The sequence below is a fragment of the Phacochoerus africanus genome, chromosome 1 (genome assembly GCF_016906955.1).
Source record: "Phacochoerus africanus isolate WHEZ1 chromosome 1, ROS_Pafr_v1, whole genome shotgun sequence".
NCBI lineage: Eukaryota > Metazoa > Chordata > Mammalia > Artiodactyla > Suidae > Phacochoerus > Phacochoerus africanus.
The window spans coordinates 272,299,918-272,322,727 of NC_062544.1; the positions used below are offsets into that span (position 1 = coordinate 272,299,918).

Here is a 22,810-nt window from a genome sequence, read left to right on the forward strand (position 1 = left end):
TGTCATGGATCAGTGGTGAACGAATCCCACTAGGAACCATGAGGTTGCAGGTTCGATCCCTGGCCTTGCTCAGTGGATTAAGGATCTGGCATTGCTGTGAGCTGTGGTATAGGTCGCAGACACTCAGATCTGGCGTTGCTGTTGCTCTGGCATAGGCCAGCGGCTACAGCTCCAATTAGACCCCTAGCCTGGAAACCTCCATGTGCCGTGGGTGCAGCCCAGAAAAGACAAAAAGTCCACAAAAAAAAAAGGAAAGAAAAAAAAATTAACAATTGAACATAGAATTCTATGCCAGCCAAATTTCAAATAGAAACACAAAAGAAAGATATTTTCAGATATGAAAGGACTCAGAAAACATTTGTTCATCCTTTCTGAAATAATTTTTCAAGAGATTTACTCCAAAAAGATAAAAATAAAACATAAAAAGAGGAAAATGAAAAAAAGAGGAAAATGTGAAATACAAAAAATAGTAGAGAGCAAAGAATACAGTATATATTTTAAAAGTTACTGATATTTTTAATGTAATAACCATTTATAACCAAAATCAGAAGTAACTTCAATATGGCAGGTACATATGAGGTTATTCAAAGAGAAAGAAAGAAAAGGCACACTTCTCTTGTTTATGAGCAATGTTTAGATACTTATTAACTCTAGATCTCATTTGAAAAACAAAAGCTTACAGAGTTCCAGTTGTGGCTCAGCAGTAACGAACCTGACTAGTATCCATGAGGACGCAGGCTGTGGTGTAGGCTGGCAGCTGCAGCTCTGACTCGACCCCTAGCCTGGGAACTTCCATGTGCCAAAGGTGTGGCCCTAAAAAGACAAAAAAAAAAGAATAAACTTAAAATGGTTCAATTCATAGGTATTGAGAAATATATGCGTGTGGGAGTAATTATAGAAAGGAAATGAGGGGCCTTATTAAGGATACTCATTGTGGAGTTCCCACTGTGGCTCAGCAGTAACTAACCTGACTAGTATCCATGAGGATGTGGGTGCAATCCCTGGCCTCTCTCAGTGGGTTAAGGATCCAGAGTTGCCATGAGCTATGGTATAGGTCATAGACAGCTCAGATCCCATGTTGCTGTGACTGTGGTATAGGCCGGCAGCTGCAGCTCCAATTCAACCACTAGCCTGGGAACTTCTATATGCCTCATGTGCGGCCCTAAAAAGCAAAAAAAAAAATAGAAGAATACTAATCACACCAAATACCTACTCATACACATCTGATGGAATGAAGAAGATGGGCCTCTGAAAGGAACAGGAGCAATGACCTTCCTCAGTGGCCCCTTCCATCCCTTGGCCCTACATGTTGGGAGATGGACAGTACAATGGTCAAAAGCTTTGGGTTCACATCCCAGGGTCCCATATACTAGCTATGCGATCTGAAGCTTCCGTATTACATTCTCAGAGCTGTGTTTTTCCATTGTTAAAGTGGAGCTAATACCACTTAGTAAAATTGCTGCACAGATAAATAAAAAATATAAGGTAAATATCTCTTGGTGACAAACCACCTGCACTTCTGGATGTGAATATAGAGTGTTGTCTAGACAGAGCCTGAGACCCTCCCCCTTCCAACTACCTTCTGCTCTTCTCTTCTTCCTCTTCTTTTCCCACATTCTTCTCAGGAATTCTCAGCCATCCAAACTTTAGGAAAGTTGTACGGAGAAGTGGGCATGGTGGGCTTACTGCAGCTGGAGCCCACTGTATCTTCCCCAGAACCTCCCAGGAACTTCAGCACAGCCCAGGGGGCTTGGTATAAAGCTCTGGCAGCATCAGCTTAGCTTCACCACTGGTCACCACCATCTCCAGGCAGAGAACTATTGTTTTCACAACCTCCTCAGTGGATAGAACCACAGGGAAAAGCATTAGGAGGCATGTCATAATGCCAAAAGTAATAGCAGTACAGAGTTATGTTCCTGCTGCTTTAAACATTGCGTTTTTGATAGGAGTTCCCGTCGTGGCGCAGTGGTTAACGAATCCGACTAGGATCTATGAGGTTGTGGGTTCGATCCCTGGCCTTGCTCAGTGGGTTAAGGATCCGGCGTTGCCGTGAGCTGCGGTGTAGGTTGCAGATGTGGCTCGGATCCCCAGTTGCTGTGGCTCTGGCATAGGCCGGTGGCTACAGCTCCAATTAGACCCCTAGCCTGGGAACCTCCATATGCCGAGGGAGCAGCCCAAGAAATGGCAAAAAAAAAGTTGCTGTTTGATAAATGTCAAACACTCATCTATAATTTGTTGTCTTGTTTTAAAAGTGCCTCCTTATCTGTCTCTTCCTTATTAGCTCCAAATCTAAGAACAGTGGGTTATCTATAATCGGTCATTAATGTTTTAGTTGCCCTCAGTTGGTGAATATTTGAAGAAAGTGGGAATTCTTGAAGCTCTGGTAGTTGCTCAGGAAAAAGCCAACAAATAATAGGGTGTAGAAAAGCCTCAAGTAAAACTAGATGGGTATTATTTGGTACCCATGACGTAGGATACACAAAGCCTTTTGTGTTGCAAGGTCAAAATATGCCTTCTAAACCCAGTAACAACCATGTGATTTATTAGCTTTAAAAAACCTAGTAATTTAAACCTACATCGTTCATGTGTTTATTTACAAGTGTCGTTATATACTTTACATGTGAAGACTTTTAGCTTTTTTTGATTTAAGCATAGGTAAAAGTCAACAACTGAAAAATCAAATACATGGGAATATTTGGGCTTTTTTCTTTTGGCTTACTGAATTTCTGGTTAGCGGAAGATTTACCCAAGAGCCACCTAGTTTTACACCTTTATTTGTTAATGATTTATTTTAAAAAATCATCCTATATCCCTGAGTGCCTAAGTACATCATGCCTAAGAAGCATACCTTTTTTTTAACCAAGGATTTCTTGCTATAAAATTCCTCAAAAATGTCATTCTGGTTTTCCATTGTAAGTGACATGAATTCAGGGATAAAAATGCCGTCAGGCTGCGAGTATGCTCATCACAGGTGATGACATAGGTACACTTTGCAAAATCCAGAAAAATCTGTGTTTAGCAACCTACCTCCTTTTCCTGATAAGTTGTGTACAAAGTGTACAGATTTCATCATGGTGTCCAACTACTTTAAAGCATGTAGGTTTGATGGAGTATTTCTATCACTTATTTCTTGAATGTTACAATAGTGGAGAACCTAAAATGTGGGGAACCTAAAATGCAAGGAATTAAAGCAATTTTATTGCTTTTATTGGACCTTACCCATGAAACACCCAAGTAAAGTGCCTTCTCCTCAAACATCTACGTCAGAGGCTAAATTCTGAATGTAGCCCACTTGTCTTACACCCCAGGTGCCCAGTAAGTGAGTTTTCACTTTGCAGTTTTCCACAAGCCAAAGGTTTTCACTTTTTTTTTTTCTTTGTCTTTTTTAGGGCCGCACTCACAGCATATGGAAGTTCTCAGGCTAGGGATCGAATTGGAGCTGTAGCTGCCAGCCTACATACACCACAGCCACAGCAATGCCAGATCCAGGATGCGTCTGTGACACACACTACAGCCAGATCCTTAACCCACTGAGTGAAGCCAGGGATCGAACCCTCGTCCTCATGGATCCTAGTCAGTTTTGTTACTGCTGAGCCACAGTGGGAACTCCTTCACTCCTTATATTTAAAAGGCTGAAATTCTTAAAGTATGCACAGGGCAAAGCACAGATGGTTGAAATGCCTACAATGTAGCTTTGGTGTGACTTGGGACTCGTTCAATTGTGTTCTTTTTCTTGAGGATCCCCACTTCACCTCCATCATTTGTTTCACTGACACCATCCAAAATCTATTCTAATATCTAAAGTCACAGCACACTGCAGTGGAAAAAGATGTAGGTTCTGGAATCAGCAACCTCAGTTGGAATCTCTGCTGCCCCACTAAGCAGTAGCATATCATGCAAAGTCTTAACATTCTCTGGGCCTCTGTTTTTCTCACCCGTGTAAATGGAGGTATTCGCACAAAATAAATAATCTTGAGATAATTAAATGAGTTGACCTGTGTGAAAGAAACTGGTCCATAATAGATGCTCAGTAAAGACTGGTTTCTCTTCCCTCGTTGGAGGAATTTGGAAAGGAAAAACAATGATTCTGCCCATAAACTCATATTCCTTGACCCCCACAAGCTCTTATCATCACAATCTAAATGAAAATTCAAGGGCAGAGCACCAAAGAAAAGAGGCTAAAATGTTTGCCTGAAAAAAAAAATCACTAAAATCCTCTGCCAACTTTCCAGCCTCAGAAGACCCAGAATACCCTTGCCAAGAATTTCCACTGCCCCTCTTCCAACTGCTAATGATAAGACCAACAGACCTGACATTTGTTTGCCATTAGAATATAGTGATAGAGTTCAATCCTCAAGAAAATTTTAGTATAATCAAGTATATTCGAATGAAAGCACAATTTCATGTTTTAGTTTACAAGTCAGAAGGTATTCCAAGTCCTTGCCCTGTCTCTGTTTGCTAACTGGGAACATCTATTAGCACTTTATTCTGGTTATTTTCAGGGTTTACATCTTTGGAGCTATTATATTAGACGTTTACTCTAGTAATACAACGCAGAAGACCAAAAAAGGGCATAAACACAAATATTAGGGTAAATTTGCACAAACACCTTCAAAGAGAATTATTCTACCTTGTAGAATATCTCATTCTCTGTTCCCTTTTTAATGGACATTCTATCCTGCAAAATTCCAGTCACCATGTTAACCTTTAAAAAGTCGTTTTCGGAGTTCCCGTTATGGCTCAGCGGTAATGAACCTGACCAGTACCCATGAGGACTCAGGTTCAATCCCTGGCCTTGCTTAGTGGGTTAAGGATCTGGCGCTGACATGAGCTGTGGTGTAGGTAGCAGATGTGGCTCGGATCTGGTGTTGCTCTGGCTGTGCCATAGGCCAGCAGCTGCAGTTCTGATTCAACCCCTAGCCTGAGGACTTCCATATGCTCCAGGTGCAGCCCTAAAAAGCCTAATTAATTAATTAATTAATTGAAATAAAATAAAAATAAAAAGTCATTTTCTTACCTAGCATTATAGTGGAGCCAATGGGTGTAAAGGAACATGGGGAAATACATATCATCTAGGATAAAGAAAATAGGTCTTTTTTTCATTCCCTTAGCAGTTGACAAAGTCACCTAATGGTATGTTCACATTAAGCAGAAAAGAAGGTATAGTTATTTTAAATGTTTGACAATCTGTGTTTTAAGTCCTATTGATAATAATAAGATATCCACAATTTAAATCACACATCATGTGGAATAGTCATTTTCTTTAAAAACTGCAGAATTTCTTGGCCCATGTTGTAAAATGATATTATCAGGGTCCAATTGCAGCAGGAATTTGATAGAACATTTGTGGAATAAAGTATGTGAAAAATTTCTCTAGTTTATTTCCTTCAAATGAGCCACACCATAAAAGTGGTTACAACACATTTTTATATATAAATGTCCCTGGGCCCTCTTAATTGTTAGATTGTTAGACTAGCTTTACTATAAAAAATCTTGAAGACGTCCAGCTGGAGTCTTTCTTTTCTCCAGTTGTTACTAAAGTTTGATTTAATTATCTAGCTGAGCTCCTGTCCTTAACATCCACAAAGCTTTGTCCTATAATGTCTTGAATTAGACTTTCGGGAAGTCTATTACCAATTGGATGGACCCTCTGACATGTAACATTCCACCTGGCAGCTCACCCCAGAAATTAATGTCCATTCAATTTCCATCCCCCTCTCCTAATGTGTTTGTGTACTGCTCACTGACAACTGTAACATGTTTGTAGTACAAACAGTACTTTGAATTTGGGGTTTAAATCTCTTCAGGCTTTCTCATGTGGCTGGAATGTTGGCATGGCTTGGAAAACAAAAGTCAACTGAAAAAAAAAAAGTTGGTTCCTCCAGGAAGAGGGAGATGGCTATGAGCTTGACAAAGGCAATGTAATGTAAATAGGGCAGCAAGAGCTGATTCCGTTAAGCTATGTGCCTTTGCTTGTCTTGGACGTTTAGCCTTTTACTGTAAACAGGGTGGGCCTGGAGCAATTGCCAAGTGGACAATTTTATATCCCAAGGCTTTTGACCATTTTATATCCACAGGCTTTGCTTTTCTGTTGTGATTTTTTTCAAGTTCAAAGTGCTCTGGGACTTTCATTTCTGAAGCCATGATAGCACTTAGCAAACTTGGTGGATTTTTGTTTGCTGGATGCAGGCTTAGAAATTGGGTTCTGAGAGAAAAAAATAGCTCAGATAAAATCATTGATGTGGATATTCCAATGGACTCTGCTGGTTTCTGTTGGCTGGTCCTTTTTTAAAGTTTGCGTCAGACCTGTTTCCATCGAACCATTTCGGAAACCAGAACACAGGCTGAGTTAGAATCTAATGAGTAGTGTGGGGTTATCATTCTTTTTTAAATTAAATTGCTTTATTTTTATTAAAGTATAGTAGATTTACAATGTTTCTTCAATTTCTATTGTAGAGTGAAGTCATACACAGGTCACTGTGCCGTACAGTGGGACTCCATTGCCCATCCATTCCAAATGTAACAGTTTGCATCCATCAATCCCAAACTCCCTGTCCATCCCACTGCCTGGCCCCTGGCAACCACAAGTCTGTTCTCCACAGCCATGATATGTCTCTGTTTCGTAGACAGGTGTTATCTTCCTATTGACAGGGCGTTCTCCAGCTCAGCAAGCTTTTCGACACCATGGAGTGTGTACTGACCTCTTACAATTCTCATCTGGTCAAGCTTAACTGAGGCTCATATTATTTAAAAAGCAACCCCCAAGTCCAGAGGCCTGTGCCCTAGAGTCTAAGAACTGCAATCATTATCAATGGACGCAAAACAACGTCTCATTCAGCACGAATTGATTAAATGTCTGAAATGCATTAGACATTCTACTAATCATGCATTACATATTGCGCAAAAATAAATTAAATAAATGTCTGCATAAAGGCTTCTACAAGTCACCCCAGACCCACTCAGCCGGATTGAAGTGGAGGCTAATTTTGTATTTCTAACATCTCCCCGATGATTCTTAAGACTAACATTTGAAAACTATTCTAGGAGTTCTCAAGGTGGTGCAACAGGATTAGCAGCATCTCTGGAGGGCTGGGATGCAGGTTCAATCCCCAGCCTGGCACAGTGGATTAAGGATTAAGGATCCACTGTTGCCATAGCTTGGCCTGGGTCACAGCTGTGGCTCGGATCTGATCCCTGGTTCAGGAATTCCATATACTGCAGGGTGGCCAAAACAGAAAAAAAAAAAAAAAAGAAAGAAAGAAAAGAAAAAGAAAGAAGAAGAAGAGAAAACTATTCTAGACCTATGACCCGCAAATCTGGCTGCCTATTTGAATTACCCAATGAATTTAAAACCACCAAGGTCTGAGCACCACAGCAGACTGGTTAAATCAGACACTCTATAGGGGAGGGGGGTATCCCTGGCATCAGTTTGGTTTCAGTTTTGGTTTTGTTTTTTAAGAGATACCTAGGTGATTCTTTTTTTTTTTTTTTGTATTTTTTAGGGCTGCACCCATGGCATATGGAAGTTCCCAGGCTAGCGGTCAAACAGAAGCTGTAGTTGCCGGTCTACACCACAGCCATAGGAACACCAGGTCCAAGCTGCGTCTGGGACCTACGACACAGCTCATGGCAATACCAGATCCTTAACCCACTGAACGAGGAAAAGGATCGAACCCACATCCTTGTGAACTAGTCGGGTTCATTACCCCAGAACCACGATGGGAACTCCCCTGAGTGATTCGTGTGGGCAGTCAAGACTAAGAACCAGCCTGGACAGTAAGACCTACAGGAATTCACAAGAGAGAGAAATGACTTCCATCTGGGGCAGTCGGGTGCTACCTTTAGTTTCTTCTCATATCTTTCAAGAGCACATCTTTCAAGAGACATTATGTTCTCTGGAAAGTGTCTGTGTATGGGTTTATTATTGTTAATAAAATGACATATTTATACAGCATCCATCCAAGAAATAGAGGACTTTTATAGACACCACTTAATCTCATTTATCCTCAATTCATCCCCTGTAATATAATTAGAAGAAAAATTTATTACTGTCCCAAATACGGATAAAGCAGAAGATCAGTGCCTTGCCTGAGATCACAGAGCAAGGTCATTCTAAAATCCTGACTCTGATGAATTTGCTTCCCAGAAAAGTCCTTTTTGTGTGTGTGTGTGTGTGTGTCTTTTTAGGGCCACAACCTGCAGCATATGGCAGTTTCCAGGCTAGGGGTCCAACTGGAGCTGCAGCTGCCGGCCTACGCCACAGCCACAGCAGTGCCGGATCCAAGCTGCATCTGTGAACTGCACCACAGCTCAAGGCAATGCCAGATCCTTAACCCACTGAGAGAGGCCAGGGATCGAACCTGAGTCCTCCTGGGTACTAGTCGGGTTCCCCTGAGCCACAACAGGAACTCCCCCAGAGAGGTTTTTTTTTAAGTCTTTAAACAGTCCTAGTTGAAATGAACCTCTTCAATTCTGAAAATTATTTAATTATACAATTAGCACATTCATACCCCATAATGGATTGTCTTCCTTTTGGGTGTTTTTCTTTTGGTTGTAAGTGAGAGAATATTCTGAAGGTTCAATAATCCTATTTCCATTTTACTGTCCCCATAAGTCAACAGCACTGAATACACTGATGGCCTTACTTGGTTGGAGTTTTCATCTGCCCAGAACTTTCCCAGTTCCAGCACTGAAAGTTGTGTGCCCAGTAAACGCCTTCGTCCTGGACAAAGTGGACCATCTCAATCAAGAGTGGAAGTAACCATGCTTTAAGGTTCTATGTAGGAATAGGAACTTGAGGCTGGTCAGGAAGGAAATGGACCTTGCCAGCAATGTGTAGGGAGTGGACAGTAAATACCCACCAAGGTGGGTAGACTTGGCTTTAGGCCCCAAGGTCTGGCTGGAGGGACACACTGTACAGTCCAGGACAGCAGCTCGCAAACTTGATTGTGCAATGGAATCACCTGGAGGGACTCTTAAACACCCCCAGAGGGAGTTCCCTTGTGGTCTAATGGTTAAGATTTGGTGCATTCACTCCTGTGGCCCAGGTTCAATCCCTGGTCTCGGAACTGAGATCCCACATCAAGACACTACACACCATGGCCAAAAACAAAAAACAAAAAACAACAAAAAAAGGGAGTTCCCATTGCGGCTCAATGGGGTTAAGAATCCAACAGAGTGTCAGTGAGGATCCCTGGCCTCACTCAGGGTGCTAAGGATCTGGCATTGCCACAGACTGCTGCATTGCTCTCAGATGCAGTTCAGATCTGGCATTGCTGTGGCTCTGGCATAAGCTGGCAGCTACAGCTCCAATTTGACCCCTAGCTTGGGAGCTTCCGTATGCCACATATGTGGCCATAAAAAAATAGTAGTAATAATAAATAAAACAGAAAATGCCCCCAGAGTTTCTGATTCAGTAGATCCATGGTAGGACCCGAGAATTTTCATTTTTAACTCATTCCCACGTGATGCTGATGCAGGATGTAACAGATCCTGTGCTGAAAGTGCTAGGCAGACTTCAAGTTGAATATAGGTAACAGGCGGTAGAGGTGGAATCCTGGCACCAAAGGGCTAGAAGCAGACCACATTAGGTGGAAATGCAGGCTGGGGACCAAGGCTAAATGGCAGCATCCAGGCCATGTGGACCTGGAGTACTAGGCAGATAAACATAAAGACATATGAGGGAGTTCCCTGGTGAGTCAGTGGGTTAAGGATCCAGTATCATCACTGCTGCTGCTCAGGTTACTGCCCTGGCATGGGTTTGATCCATGGCCCCAGAACTTTTACATGCCATAGGCACGACCAAAAAAAAAAATGAAGAATTATGACAAAGGTCTTTCTATTGGCTATAGGTGCAAGGTAGGTTCTCAACCATAGATCAAGGCAAAATTCAGTGCCAGGGCAGCAATGCAGAATCACAGTCTTTTTTTTTTTTTTTTGCCTTTTCTAGGGCCGCTCCCACAGCATATGGAGGTTCCCAGGCTAGGGGTCGAATCGGAGCAGTAGTCGCCTGCCTACGCCAGAGCCACAGCAACATGGGATCTGAGCCATGTCTGCAACCTACACCACAGCCCACGTCAATGCCGGATCCTTAACCCACTCAGCAAGGCCAGGGATCAAACCCGCAACCTCATGGTTCCTAGTTGGATTCGTTAACCACTGCGCCACGTCGGGAACTCCAGAATCACAGTCTTAATGTCCAGTCACTGAGGCTATTGAATTAGGAATTCTTAAATATCCCCTGACAATTGTAAAAGTATGGCAATCAGCCATCCTGGTTTGCACAGGACTTTCTTCACTTCAGCATTGAAAGGCCAAGACCTGGGTAATTTCCCAGCCCTAGGACAAGTGGACACTCTCAAAGTGATCTCAAGCGTCTGGAGCCCAGATCCACCTGCATCTCCTGGATAGGTGGCTGCAGCCATAAGAGAGGAAGGGACAGGCAAAGAGGAGGGGCCGGTTGGGAATATGGGCACCCAGCCAGGCTGGTCATTTCAGCTTATGGCCGTAAAGAAAGGGGAAAAGGGCACCCAGAAAAGTAGTCTATAAATGCCGAAATGCATTTGCTTTAAATGGTCAAAAAACGTTAAATGATTTCACAGGCCTGCAGTTTTTCTAAACTCACGAAAGTGGAAAAGTTCAGCACAAACAGAGCAATCCAGACAACCCGTAGATGGAAGTCACCCTTGCTGCCTTTTGACAATCATCACACACACTTAAGATCCCATTGTAAGTATAGCCTTAAAGAGCTCTGATATTACACGCACACCCCAATAGGGAAAAAAAAATTTTTAAATATTGGCAGAGTATCCCATGTTATCTTGAGGTTTCCCCCCCATAAAAAAAATTTAGCTAAGTGGATAAACACAGTTCAAGACAACTGAAACACTAAAGATTACTTACAATTGGGAGAAGAATCTCTCTGGTTGAAATATGATCTCACCTAAGATCCTTAATGCCATCAGCTAGCACGCCAGAGCCATTCAAATCTCCCCATGACTCAACATTAATTAACCTTTCACCAGAATGGGGAACATGAGGCCACTATTGACAATAGCACATCCTACAATTAATAATACATTTTTAAGTGGTTCTTCATGAAGGTCTTCCACATACTGTATAAAAATTAATTGATAACAGAAAATTTTCCAACCATAACAGGATCTTCACCAAGGAAAGTACCTAAACCAGCCTAAAGGATCCACATGCAAATGCTGAACAAACTCATCTTCCCAGTAACCGAGTAAACCTTGCTAAATGCTGCTTATATGGAAATAATCTCCTCAGTCACACTTAAAACAGTCACTAGAGTGCAACTAGAGATGCCCACACTGAGTGAAATAAGTCAGAAAGAGAAAGAGAAATACCATATGATATCACTTATATGTGGAATCTAAAATGAACCTATCTGCAAAACAGAAACAGACTCACAGACACAGAGAACAGATTGGTGGTTGCCAAGGGGGAGGGGGTGGGATGCACTGGGAGTTTGGGGTTAATGGAAGTAAACTATTACATTTAGAGTGGATAAGCAATGAAGTCCTGCTGTACAGTACACGGAACTATATCTAATCTCTTGGGATAGAACATGATGGAAGATAGTACGAGAAAAAGAATATATATTTACATATATATGTATGTATGACTGGCTCACTATGCTGTATAGCAGAAATTAACCTAACACTGTCAATCAACTATACTTTAATTTTTTAAATTTAAAAATAAAAATAAAAAATAAATCAACTATACTTTAATTTTTAAATAAATTTTTCAAAAATAAATAAAATTTGAAAATAAAAATTAATAAATAAGTTGGGGTGAATGTCAGCCTAGATGGATTAGGAAGAAGAGGGCCCCAATATACCAAGTTTTCATGGATGGAGAAGAACTCAACATAACCAAGGTCTTTAAAATACAAATATGTAATTTATGAATGAGCCACATTGTCTAATAAATTGAAACACAGAGGATCCAAGGAGGGCACCCTCACAGAACCTTAGTGAGAGTTCAGAGCAGAGTGAAAAAGTTTGCAAACCTCCCAGATAATCTGGGAGCGAATCCAAAAGAAACACAAGCTGGGGTTCCTGTTGTGGTTGAGTGGGTTAAGAACCCAAAATAGTGTCCTTGAGGATGCAGGTTCAATCACTGAATTCACACAGTGGGTTAAGGATCTGGTGTTGCCCGCCAGCTGTGGCATAGGTCACAGATGCGGCTCAGATCTACTTTGCTGTGGCTGTGGTGTAGGCTGGCAGCTGCAGCTCTGATTCAACCCCCCAGCCCAGGAACTTCCATATGCTCCAGGTACAGCAAGAGGAAGGAAGGAAGAGGAGTTCCCATTGTCACTGAGCAGAAATGAATCTGACTAGCACCTATGAGGATGCAGGATCAATCCCTGGCCTCACTCAGTGGGTTAAGGATCTGGCATTGCTGTGAGCTATGGTGTAGGTTGCAGATGCGGCCCCAATCCTCCATTGCTATGGCTGTGGTGTAGGCCAGCAGCTACAGTTCCTATTCAGCCCCTAACCTTGGAACCTCCACATGCCTCAGGTGCAGCCCTAAAAAGACGTAAGAAAGAAGGAAGGAAGGAAGGAAGGAAGGAAGGAAGGAAGGAAGGAAGGAAGGAAGGAAGGGAGGGAGGGAGGGAGGGAGGGAGGGAGGGAGGGAGGGAGGGAAGGAGGGGAGGTAATGAAAGGAAGGACAAGCTTAGTCATTCAAGCAATCATTCAACAAATTATTATTAAGCTACATCTATATTTCAGATCCAAGGTGCTAGAGAGACATTCAAGTTTGTGTCTCCCACAAATTCATTTGTTGAAGCCCTAATGCCCAGTGTGATCATCTTGGAAGGTAAGGCCTTTAAGAGGTGGCTAGGCCATGAGAATGAACCTGCATGAGTGATTTTAGTGCCTTTATTAGAAGAAACACAAGCAAATTTGCTCTCTCTCTACCACGTATGTATATAGTAAGAATGTGGCTATCTGCAAACCAGGAGGTCGGCCCTTGCCAGACACCAAATCTGCTGCTTTCAGGCTTAATGCACCACTGAGAAGTAGAGGGTGTAGGTGGCTCTAAGACCATCTAGGCAGACAGTCACATTGGCCATGCCAGTTCTAAATCTACATTTGGAACCTACTGCAGAGTGCAGGAAAATCTACTCAATAGTTTATATTAACCTATATGGGGGAAAAATGTAAATATTTATATGTATGACTGATTCACTTTGCTGTATACCTGAAACTAATACAATATTTTAAGTCAACTGTACTCCAGTAAGATTAAATTTAAAAAATAAAATAGGTGTAGGCCAGCAGCTACAGCTCCGATTCTACCCCTGGCCTGGGAACCTCCATATGCCGTGGGTGCAGCCCTTAAAAAACAGCAAAAATAAAGTAAAGTAAAATAAAATAAAATAAAACAATCCATGTGGGGGGAAATTTTGAAGCTTAAAATTTTTTTTAATTTAGAAGCTACAGGACACTGGCATGAAATGTTTTGCTCACTTGGAGGAAACCCCTAGAAAGGGGGCTGGCAGAGGTCCCACCTCCCAACATGGAAGCCTAAGGGGCAGGTGGTCTGCCTGCTCCCAGCCAGAGAATCAGTCTTTCCTCTGCCAAGGTCTAAGCTGGACTTTGCTTCCCAAATTCTTGCAAGAGCCTGGTACTCCATACAGTTCTATTAAATTCTTTTTTAAAAAACCTAAGTAAACTAGAGTCAAATTCTTTTGTTTGAAACCAAGAATCCTGGTTTCCATCCATACACTTATAGGAGAAAGTATCTTCAAAATATTTTTTTAATGGTTGGGTGTAAGATAGAAAAAGGTGAAAGAAGAAGGCAGAAAGGCTGGGGAAAATGAATATTCCATTTGTAAATGGAGGGAAAAAATCTTTTATAAATATGTATTGTCTTTTTTTTTTTTTGCTTTTTAGGGCCACACTCGCAGCATATGGAGGTTCCCAGGCTAGGGGTCGAATCAGAGCTACAGCCACCAGCCTATGCCACAGCCACAGCAATGCTGGATCTGAGCCAAATCTTCGACCTACACCACAGTTCACAGCAACTCGGGATCCTTAGTCCAGTGAGCGAGGCCAGGGATCAAACCTGCAACCTCATAGTTACTAGTAGGATTCATTTCCACTGCGCCACAATGGGAACTCCTGTATTGTCTTCTATTCTGATTTCTTTTGAACTCAACTTACGGATCCATGAGCCAGTGACCACTGGTACTCAATATATTGGTTAAAACTTGTTTGTGGGGATGGAAAGGATATAGCATGATGTCATGGCTACACAAAGAGCAGCAGGTTGATAATTTCAAGTTACAAATAAGAACAGTATCACCTTTCAAACAGGAATTGGTCCCTGACATCTATGTGCCAAGTATTTTCAGACTCATGTCCAGGGCTGTCGATATCCTATGTCATTTTCACTATCTGCATACAGGTTAATGGGAAAAAAAAAAAAACAGTGTTAAATTAAGATTCTCTTTTTTTAATGTAATAAGTATTATATAATTGTTTACTTAAAATTGTTTTGCAGGAGGAACAGTGCTTAATTCATTAGCAAATTTCCAAGGGGACTTTATCAACTACGCTCTTTCTTTTTAAGAGGGTTCATATATTTATGCGGCACTTCCAGACTTTAAAAGCACAAATTATTGTGCTTAAGGCTTTTGATGTTCAGTTTTTTTCACCCTAAACCCAACAGAGCAAAGGCACAGACACTAGGCATTTCTCCCTGGAGTCACTTTGTCTTATTATCAGGGCTTGACTTAATTATCCTTCCTTGGAAGGGTCACAAAAATCTCGCCTTGTAGGACAAACATTCTTGAACCAGGACAAAGAGGTACAGTCATGTTTCAGGATGTGGTTTCAGCCAAAGGTGATGCAATCACAAGATGAGGTTAAGAGAGGAAATCACATTCAGGAGTTGCCTTGAGTGTGTTCCCAACACCTGGAGTCTTCCTGGTCTTTCCCCTCTCTAACTCTCTAAGTCTCAGTTACCATTGATGGGACTAATTAGTAATGAGAGCCAGAAGCAAAAGCTTTGGAACACTTGAGCTCTTTTGAGCACAATGTAATAATAGTAGTAAACTCACAAATGAATCACTGCATTGGGGGAAGATTCTATGACACCGAAAACCTGTACTGTGATATTCATTGAGAAGATTGTTCTAAACTATATACTATACCTGGAGTCAAAACACTTTCAAAACATCCTGCTGCACCTAAAAACTGTTAACTCTCTGATTTTCACACAGGAGTGACAAATATTCACAGTCTGGATCTTTATTTGGTCTGGCTCATTTTTCCATCATTAGAAGAGTCAACGTAGAGGTGTTGCATTATGTATAGATGACCATATATATGTATAGAGAGAGAGAGAGAGTCTGTTTTTGTCTTTTTAGGGCCATACCCACAGCATTCCCAGGCTAGGAGTCTAATCAGAGCTATAGCCGCTGGCCTACGCCACAGTCATAGCAACGCCAGATCAGAGCCTCATCTGTGACCTACACCACAGCTCACGGCAACACCGGATCCTTAACCCACTGAGCAAGGCCAGGGATCGAACCCGCAACCTCATGGTTCCTAGTCGGATTCATTTCCACTGCGCCACTATGGGAACTCCCCTAGACAACTACGTTAATCACAGTCAGTCAGTCATTGACCCATACATGCAAGCAACAACTGTGAATTGAGTACCTGTTCACAAGAAACTCAAATTCAGATTCAGCTCATATATTTTGAGTAATAACTATGCACTAGGTATTGAGCTCAACACTTTTTTTTTCTTTTTTTTGGCTGTCCCATGGCATATGGAGTTCCAGGGCCAAGGATCAGATCCCAGACGCGGTTGCAACCTACACTGCAGCTGCAGCCACGCTGGTTTCTTTAACCCGCAGTGCCATGCAAGGCTGCGGATGGAACCTGCATCCTGGCACTGCAGAGATCCCGTGGATCCCATTGTGCCACAATGGTGACACCTGAGCTCAACACTTTAACTTGTTAGGTAATGAGCTAGTTATTTTGACATATTATTTCATTTGTCTTTGAAACAACCTCTGTGGTAGACATTAGCATTTTTCTTTTACAGATGTGAAACTGTGACTCAGAAAATTTAAGTGACTTGTCCAAAATCATATTATCAGCCAAGCTTTAAAATTGGACTTTTGGCCCTGAGACCTCTGGTTCCTTCCAGCTGGTAATATTTTCTGTCTTATGATCCTGCCTTAACTTCCCTGCTCTATGTAAAAAGAGTATCTGATCGGGAAGAAAGAAAACCACTTAAAGTTTGATCAGGAAGAAATGAAACCACGAACTGTTGGAATCGTCTTTGACCATAGTTTCATTCACACCAGGTCAAGCAGACACAAACTCCAGAGACACGACATACATCTAATCCTTTCAGTTCTTGCGACCATGGTACCCAAAGTCTCCTACTTACAACCACAGGAGAGACACATACACAGATGGACATGACATAGTCCATCAACAGCATTTACATAATTTCAAGATTTTTCTAAGTGACTCTTACAATCTGTCCAAGACTGAGAATGATTTACCAGGGGCATTCCAGCACCATAATCGAAAAGAAACCATTTCCCAACTAAGTATACACCAGTGAAATTATACCTCTTTCTTGGCTCCACTATTTTGAAATTTCTATCTCAGTGAGGTTGTTTTTAACTTTTTTTTTTTTAATTTGTGGAAAGAGACCATATGCACACATTTAGGTTAGAGCATGGGTTCTGAAATTAGACTGCCTGGGTTCAAACATTGGTTCTATTACCTACCAACTGTGGAAGCAATCATATTTCTTTACTGGGATTCAGTTTCCTCAACGATAAAGTGAATAGAACAAAATCTGGAATATACCAAGTGCTGAATAAATGCTTGCCTTTTAAAAAAAATTCTAATATTATAAAGAAGGAATGTACAGGAGTTCCCATTGTGGCTCAAGAGAAACGAATCTGACGAGCAGCCATGAGGATGCAGTTTCCATTCCTGGCCTTGTTCAGTGGGTTAAGGATCCCAAATGGCCATGAGCTGTGGTGTAGGTTGCAGACACAGCTCAGATCTGGGGTTGCTGTGGCTGTGGCCTAAGCCAGCAGCTATAGCTCTGATTTGACCCCTAGCCTGGGAACCTCCATATGTCAAGGGTGCGGACCTAACAAGAAACAAAAAGAAGAAGAAAAAGGAATGTATAAATTCATCCAGTTCCTCCGGTTTCTCACTTTTCCTCCCCTGGGATAAACTCTAGTAGCAATTTAGAGAGAGAGGTGCAGAGAGATACTGAGATATTCTATGCATGCCTATTCTATGCATGCATGTTATTCTGTGCATACTGAGATATTCTATGCATGCATGTTATTCTGTGTATACAAGCATACTTCGTTTTATCATGCTTTTATTTATTGTGCTTTATGGGTATTGCGTTATTTACAATTGAAGATTGTCTATCAGTGCCACTTTTCTAACATTTTCTCTCTTTGTGTCTGCGTCACGTTTGGGAATTCTCACAATGTTTCAAGCTTGTTCAGTATTATTATCTATGTTATGGTGATCTGTGGCCAGTGATCTTTGATGTTACCACATAACTCGCTGAAGACTCAGACGATGGTTAGTATTTTTCAGCAATGAAGTATTTTTTAAGGTATGCACGTTGTTTTCTTAGACATAATGCTGTTGCACACTTTAATAGACTACAGGGTAAACATAAATGCTTTGTTTTGTTTCATTTTGTTTTTGTCTTTGTCTCATGGTTCCTAGTCAGATTCGTTTCTGCTGCGCCACAACGGGAACTCCAAACATAAGTTTTATATGCACTAAGAAACAAACAAACAAAAAATTGTATGACTCACTTTATTGCTATATTTGCTTTATTGCAGTGGTCTGGAACCAAACCCAAAACGTCTCTGAGATATGCCTGTATACAATCACACACACACACACACACACACACACAATTACTTATGTATACATGTTTATATACAATGTGTATATGGTGTGCATACATGTTTTACTTTTTTCACAAATACAGCACACCATACACATGTTGATTTTTCTCCTTTGAAATATTTTGGAGGTATTTCTATATTGACACCATATTCTTTAGATCTACCATATTCTACAAATGACATGATATATTCTATTTTATGGATATACCATAATTTATTTAACCAGGCCCCTACTGGTAGGCATCCAAAATGTTTCCAAGATATTGCTACTTCCAAAAAAATGTTGCAGTGAACATCCTGGTACAGACATATGAGAGTTTATCTATAGAAAAACCCAGAAGAGTGAATCTGGGGTTGAAGATTCTGCATACTTTAAATTTTTATGGATATTGCCAACTACTTTCCAAAAGAGTTAGAAAAAATTTATATTCCCACCAGCAAACCATGAGAGCTCTTGTTTTTCCAAACCTTTGGCAAGATGTATTTTTCAATGCCAAACTCGTAGAAGAATACTGATGGCATCTTATTGTAATTTGGATTTGGATTTATCCTAGGAGCGAATTTGGTATATTTCAACTGTTTAAATATTTTAATGTCCTTTTCAAAATTGGCTTCAGGTCACCTGCTCCAGAGATGGTTATTGATATTTGAATTCTGCTTCTGAAGACTTATGTGGTTTCTCCTGTAGATTATTCTGCAATAGTTGAAATTGGCAATATGTGCTTCTTTGAAATTTGGTGCTGCTGAGTGTAAAATTCATGGCATCAAAGAAAACTGTTATCAATGCTCGCATTTTTCATTACTACGTTGGGCAGCTGGAGGTGAGGAGGAGGGACTCTACAATCATATCACACCACCTCAAGGAGGTTTGATGAGATTTTGATGTGATACCAAACGACCAGAAAGAGAAATTCTCTATCCCACACCTTGTTCCAAAACTTGAGTTAAAAGTATTTCCATTCTCTTCCTCAGCTCCACCTGTGGAGGTGGCAGCCATCTCCCGCCTGGCATCACAGCCACTCTCAAACCCCTTGTGAAGCCCAAGATCATCAAAAAGAGGACCAAGAAGTTCATATGGCACCAGGCAGACATATGTCAAAATTAACAGACCTGGAGGAAACCCAGAGGCATTGAAAACAGGGAGTGTAGAAGGTTCAAGGGCCAGATCTTGATGCCCAACATAGGTTATGGGAGCAACAAGAAAACAAAGCACGTGCTGCCCAGTGCCTTCTGGAAGTTTCTGGTACACCATGTAAAGGAGCTTGAAGTGCTGCTGATGTGCGACAAATCTTACTGTGCTGCGATTGCTCTCAACGTTTCTTCCAAGAACCGCAAAGCCATTGTGGAGAGAGCAGCCCAGCTGGCCCTCAGGGTCACCAATCCCAAGGCCAGGCTGCGCAGCGAAGAAAATGAATAGCCAGGAGTTTCTGTTGTGGCTCAGCAGGTTAAGCATCCACCCATGAGGATGCTGGTTTGATCCCTGGCTTCAGTGAGTTAAAGATCCAGTGTTGCCACAAGTTGTGGCAGATGCGGCTTAGACCCCGAGTTGAAATGAATAGTGGGCTCGTGTGCACATTGTATCTGTGTGAATAAAACCATGAAACTTAAAAATAGTAATAATAATAAATGAATATATTTCCAAAATTGGAATATGGATTTGAGAATCCCCAGATGTAAATGGTAAAACCTCTCTGAGGTGAAACGCTGATGAGCTCTCATATACCTAAGATACTTAGTGGACGGACAGCAAAACAACATCCCTGGTTTCTTTTCCGAAGATCTTTTGAGGCTGATGCTGGCAGGACACTTGTGCCCTAGGAAATTCCTTGCTCTCTTTCTTCATATTCCTTGAAAAGCATTCTATGGTCCTATTCTAATTTTCAATAAAGGATTTTCCAAACGTAGGAAGTAAAAGAGCATGACCTGAACAATTGCTACATAAATGTAAGAAGAAAAAATTTATTTCATCTGTCTGAAAGAGTGTCTTCGAATACCAAAAGTAAATCCCTTATTTTTATTATTCCATCAGAAATTAAAAATAAAACCAAAAATGTACATTCATATGCACTATTTAGGGTATTATAGGTGTTACTTTTTTAAAAAAGTTTTTTAAAATCTATTGCTCATTTTATGGTTTATATAACATCTTCCTCCCAAAATGTGAGACTATAAATACATATGAACAAAACTTATATGCATATATATATATATACACACACATACATATAATGATATATATGCTTTTGCAAATATCATAAAGTCTATATCTTCCAAAATGTTTCATTTGTTAGACTTTAATTTTTTTTAAGTTTCTCATTGGGAATTTTATTCAGAGTCAATATCATGTAATTTTAAATATCCTCAACAGTGCCTAGTATTTGTCCTTTGTAAATGCAAAAATGATAGCTTTCCTTCTTTTTTTTTTTTAGGCCATGCCTGTGGCACAAGGAAGTACCCTAGCCAGGGATTGAATTTGTGGCACAACAGCAATCCAAGCTGCTGCAGTGACAATGCTAGATCCTTAGCCCTCTGTGCTATCAAGAAACGATAATTTTCTTTAGCTACCTATCTTCTTTCTCTTCACTCCTCACAGAAGCCTAACCTTCCATATAATCCCTGACCATGTAATCTTAAATAGAAATATATATGCAAATATGTCTAAATATATGAGCATCATTGGTTGTTTTACAAAAGAGTATCTTGTTCTATGTCTTACTCTTCTCACTCAAAAATACCTTGTGGAAATCACTACAGGTCAAGAGATATAACACTAATTCACCATTTCTAATGAGGTTTTAGCCACAACAATTATAAGACCTTATATACAGTTGCCTTCCTCTCTATGGAACAGAATCCATGGACTGGAACTGCTGGGCCAAAAAGTATACATATTTTTTTAAATTTAATAGTTGTTAGCAGATGGATTTCCCAAAACCGGTAACACCTCATATTTCTACCAGCCATAAGAGTAATCCTTTCCCTAAATCACTACCAGTAATAGTTATAGTTCTTTTCCATTTTTGTCAGCCTGGTGTAAAAATGACATTTTATTTTTACTTTAGTTTGAATTTTCCTTACTAATAATAAATTTGAGAAGCTTTTCATAAATTTGTTGGCCATTTGGATTCACAATTCCTTGCCCGATTCTCTGTTAGGTTGTTTCTCTTTTTGTCAAACATTTAGCAATTTGGACAAATCAGTTACAAATATTTTATTCTAAATTTCACATTTGTCTATTGGGGTTTTTTTGGGGGGAGGTATCTTTTTTCATATCAAGGTTCTTAGCTTTTATACATTTAAACACGTCTATCTTTTCTTTTATAGCTTCTGGATTTCCAAAGCTTCTGGAAAATATCCTTCTCAGTGTGTACATTTTATACATTTGCTTTTTCAATCATCTTATATAACTTCTGCGATTTCATTTAGACCATGTAAGTTTTTCAGCTGTTTGGAATTTATATTTATGTAGAATAAGATAGGGACCCACTTTTCTTTCAGATGGGTAATCAATTGTCCAGACATCATTTATTAAATAACCGATTTCTCTCTCAAATCTTCTACCATTTTAGAAATATATTAAATATCAATCTACACTGGGCTCTATTCATTGTTTATTCTATTCCTTTACCAATACCACATGACTGAGATGCAGTAGCTTTATGATACATGCTAATACCAGTAAGATAAGGGTACTCATGATGCTCCTTCTGCATGTTTTCTTAACTATTCTGGGGCATCTGTTCTTTAATATGGACTTTAACTTTTGATGGCCAACCATCCTCCCCAAAATTACCAATTCTAATTTTAGCGCATTGTGCTTATACATCCATTAGGTGTATGTATTTAATGTTTGTGTTATTAAATACTCCTGTCCAACAGGTATGCTTTCCATTTGTTCAAACTTACTCAATTTCTTTCAGTAAGATTTTATTTCCCTTGTAGAGATAGTCTGTCTTATTCAATCAATTGTTAAATATTTTACTTTTTTTTTCAGTGCTTGTAAATAGGAAATTTTTCCCATTTCTATTTCTAAGTGTTTTGTTAAAGTATATAAAAATATAACTTTTTAAAAATGTATCTTATATCCATGCCCTTACTGAGTTCTTGTTTTTAAAGCTAGTGATATTTACTAGGGCATCTTGAATTTTCTAAGTATATGACATCATCAAAAGAGATAATTTTATCACTTTTTCAAACTTGGTATCAGTTACTTTCTTTCCTTCTATATACATTAGCACCTCCAAGATAATGTTAAGTATAATATGATAGTGAATATCATTATCAAGTCACTAATTTAATTTAAATGGTTTTTTGGGAGTTCGCTGGTGGCACAGTGGGTAAAGGATATGTGTTTTCACTGCTGTGGCTTGGGTCACTGCTGGGGCTCAGGGGTTTTTTTAATGATTTTTATTTTTTCCTTTATAGTTGGTTTACAGAGTTCTGTCAGTTTTCTACTGTACAGCAAAGTGACCCAGTCACACATACATATACACATTCTTTTTCTCACATTATCTTCCATCACACTCCATCACAAGTGACTAGATATAGTTCCCAGTGCTATACAGCAGGACCTCATGGCTTATCCATTCCAAAGGCAATAGTTTGCATCCACTAACCCCAGATCCCCAGTCCACCCCACTCCCTCTCTCTCGGCAACCACAAGTCTGTTCTCCAATCCCATGAGTTTCTTTTCTGTGGAAAAGTTTGTTTGTGCTGTATATTAGATTCCAGAAATAAGTTATATCATATGGTATTTGTCTTTCTCTTTCTGACTTATTTAACCTAGTATAGAGTCTCTACTTCCATCCATGTTGCTGAAAATGGCATTCTTTTGTTCTTTTTTATGGCTGAGTAGTA

General features: G+C 40.2%; 1 pseudogene; it reads left to right on the plus strand.

The window, feature by feature from the left end:
• Positions 1–19,370, plus strand: part of LOC125111396 (60S ribosomal protein L32-like) — a 40,436-nt pseudogene extending 21,066 nt beyond the window's left edge.
• The last annotated feature ends 3,440 nt before the right edge of the window (positions 19,371–22,810 follow it).